Here is a 3,838-nt window from a genome sequence, read left to right on the forward strand (position 1 = left end):
GCAGTGATGGAATGTTTCCCCTGTTCCACAGAGTGTGGGGCTGTCAGCCTCTCCCTGCAGCTCCAGGGCACGGCAGGGGCTGGAGGTTTGCCATGGTTGGGTTTCACAGAGAGCAGCAGCTGTGGGGTCAGCCTCACTCTACAGCACTGAGTTCTATGCAAAATTCCCATTTCACAGAGACCAGGAGTGACAATTCAGGTGCAGGGGACCTCGGTGCTTTCAGGGTGGCTGCAGCTGCTGAGAAAATCAAACTGCCTCTTGTTCTTCCTGTGCATTTTCCCCTCCCTGTTTTGGGATTCTCTGCCGGAATCTCTCCCTGGGTGATTTTTACCTGTGTAAAGGGAAGCTGCTGAGAGCACGTGGGTGTTTAATGAGCAGAKTGTCTGATGTGCAAAGGCCACAAACCCTTTCTTAGGAAGGATAACATTCCCAAGCATTTTTCCCTTAACAGAGAAAAGCTTCCCTTCCCTCTGCAGGAAAAGCTGAGGCTCCTGTGAGCACAGAAATAGCGCTGCTGGAGGAGAGGCTGCCCCTGCAGCCCAGCCCAGGAGCCGGGGTGGGCAGAGCTCCGCTGATGCACACACCGATGATTCGGCAGATCCTGCAGCACTCAGCACTCACTRCCTTTCCACCGAACCCAAAATCAGCCCCAAATGGGCAAGGGTTGGGGTTTGGGTGGTTCTTTACCTTGTCAAAGCAGRCACAGTGCTACCRCAGMGCTGAGGAAGGTGATGGGARCTGTGGCTCTGCCGTCSSGARTTGGGGCCRYTCACCAGAAYCAGGAGCAGCACAAACRCACCCCAAACCCCACAATCTGYCRCCAGAGCACTGAGACCCGGGGTGGTGAAAATGCTGAGGATTTCCTTCACTCACACCAACTTAATTGCCTGAGGAGCAGCTGGAGGGAAGGCTGGGCGCGGTGTGAGGTGTGAGCTGTGAGCAGTGACAGCTCCAGCGCTGCGAGCGCTTGTGGGATCCTGCAGAGAAACCAGGGCCAGTCCCTGCTGCAACACAGGAAAGGTCAGAAACGAGCACAAACTCTCCAGCTCCTTGCAGAACTCTGCTGCCCACCCCAGAACCCCGAAAATGAGCAGATCTGCTGCTTTTACTCCTTAAACATTCCCATGGGTGACCTTTGAGGAGCACTTTCACCTCACGGGAAGGGAAATCGGGCTCAGAAACAGCGAGGGACGGAGAATTGAAGGGCAAAGGAAACGGGAGCAGCCCCAGGACTGGCCCGGTATCAATATTTACCGGGCAGCAGAGAGCACAGCGTGTACTGTTGGCACAACACGCTGCTCGTTCGTGGCCGCAGCTCTCTCCAAAGGCTGCAGACCGCACAGACCGAGCGCTCTGCCGCTGCTGCTCCTCCAAAATGCAGCTCTGGAACCTCAGCCCGGAGCAAAGCTGAGCGCAGAGCGAGCCACGACACACAGCAGGTTCCTACAGAGGGCTCAGAGTGTTTTCACACAGGTTTAAGCACGGGGTTTTCCTCCCTTCTCCTTTCCAGCGCGGTTCTGYGCAGAACCGGGATCCAGGCAGGGATCTGTGGGGTTGGAGATCCCTGTCAGGGGTYTGGCTGTTCCCTGCCCCGCTCAGCTCATCCCTGCTGCTGCAGAGAGACAAYAAAATGTGCAAATTGCTCCTTCACCCGCAGGATCTGTGTCGGGTCCTGCTGCGCACCCACCACAGGTGTTCACTGCTTCCTGCAGGGTTTATGGGATCCCTTCTCCAAATCCCCTTCACAGGCGTCTCCACCTCAATCCCACACAAAAATCTTATCTCCAGATCCGTGTGCGCTGGCTGGCTYGTGAAATATCCGGAATTAAATTTTGGGAAATCTACAGGGTTTTACAGAGGTTCAGACACTCTAAGAAATAAAATAGAAASAGAAGAGTCCTGGCCAACTTCTGTTGGCCTGTAGGTTCGTTAGGCATTCCAGTCCAAGGAAACCAGGAATGTGAGTATTCCTGCCCAAAAACATCCCGTTACRACAATTTTATTTTAATCACAGCTGCGCTAAAAACCTCACAGTTCCCTTACACCGTCCAAGCACCTTCCCTGATAGGACAAACGCCCATTTTTCCTGGATTTTTATTACAATATCTCGAAGACAGATGCACCCAGGGCCAGGTGAAGGTTTGCAATTCCCGCTGTGTCACACACCCCAAAAACCTGCACGAGGCCGTTGGGCACTTCTGCCTGAAGCAGATGTGCTTTAAACAGAGCTGGTGGGATGTGAGGAGTTTATTTGGGGCAGGGAGAGGGTGGCTGAGGCTGCTCCTGAGCCGTGGGGCCGCCCTGCTCTCATGCACATATTAATGAACTGCTTTATTCGGGGATCAATCGACACCACCGCTACTTTTATCGACTTTATAATTAGCGGGATCTTACTTTTGCTGCAATAAAGCTGTTTTACCTAACGTAAAATCTATCATTTCCAGCCCGTTATTTGCATGGGAACGGCCGAGCTGGTTTGACTCTCGCCACTTGCGGGCCTCGCTGGGCGGGATCCGGCTGTCCCTGTCCTYATCCCTGTCCTTATACGTGTCCCCATCCCTGTCCCCATMCCTGCCCACCYCGCGGGGACACCTCSRGCTCTCCGGTCGCYGCCCGCGGTTCTGCCGGTGCCGCAGCCGATTCGGGGACCCTTCCCGGCCCTTCCCCGGCGCATCCCCCGCCAGCCCCGTCCGTCCGCACCGCGCTGACCCCGGGGCCGCTCCTCCCGTAGGGATTTCTCGCAGTTTCCCAGCGCTCCGGGAGCAGCGGGAGGAGAATCGCGGCTCGGGGGAAGCGCCCATCCCGGAGCCCCCCGCGCCCACCCCGGCCGGACCCGGGAGGAGCCGATCCCCCTCCCCAAAATTCCTCCCTGGAAAAGATTCCGAGCCGTTCCACTTTCCTCGCTTTTATTACCTGAGGGAACCTGACAGAACTTGTAAAGACACAATTGCTATAGAGCTTCCACCSGCCGGTTTGGCTGCCGCAGAAAAGCCAACGCGAACGCCGCGCTCCGGTTCGTGCAGCCGAAACTCGGGAAAAACTCAGAGAAAGTGTGGGGAGGGRAAAAAAAAWWYWMAAAAAAAGATGCGCGGAGGCGAGCGGCGCTTCCTCGTCGTGCTGAGCGCTCTGGCGTGTCGCGATAKCTACGGAGCGGAAAGAAACGTGCGAGCTCTACAGAAGGTGTAGACACGGAAAAGAAAGAACATCACCGATGGCTGGACACGGACAGYCCCGGCGGGGAGCTGGGACCGTCCCCCAAACCCTTACCCCTTCAGTCAATAGGTCGCAAAGTGTCTTAAATTCATTACTTGGCACTTATTGAAATTCGTGACGTCGAAAATGGATTAAAAAAGGTGAAGCAAACCTGAGTGAAACAAAATATATTGTACTGACAACAAATGCAATGAGATAACAGCATCTTGCTTTCTTTTTTTTTTTTTCCTTTTCTTTTTTAAATAACTTAAAATACACTAGAAAAAATATGGTCAATATAAATAATTTTGTTTTCATGGAGAACAAATAGATACAAAGCCCGTCCATACCAAAGTTCGYGTAGAAGAGCTTTCCCTCTGTCTTGGCAATAAGCATGAGGGTCTGATGGCAAAATCTGGGATAACAATCACTGACTGCAGGGTACCCCAGGTTAAATAGCTTTACGTCTCTCAAATAATAATAATAATAACCAAAAAAATCACAAGATTACGTGAATAGATACACCTTTATGAGATAAAATGTAAATGTTTGACAGTCAACTATCAATTCACAAGTTATAGCCAAAATAAACTTTGTTCGTGTGTATCAACATATTTTACATGTACCCAGTACCTCTTATTGGAAT

General features: G+C 52.6%; 1 protein-coding gene across 1 annotated transcript in view; it reads right to left on the reverse strand.

Moving 5' to 3' along the window:
• The window catches only part of SHOX2 (SHOX homeobox 2), a 59,377-nt gene that overhangs the window by 49,785 nt on the left and 5,754 nt on the right, over positions 1-3,838 (reverse strand). The window lies entirely within an intron of this gene.

Source organism: Malurus melanocephalus, unplaced genomic scaffold (assembly GCF_030028575.1).
Source record: "Malurus melanocephalus ecotype Western Australia unplaced genomic scaffold, MMel_1.1 scaffold_660, whole genome shotgun sequence".
Taxonomy (NCBI): domain Eukaryota; kingdom Metazoa; phylum Chordata; class Aves; order Passeriformes; family Maluridae; genus Malurus; species Malurus melanocephalus.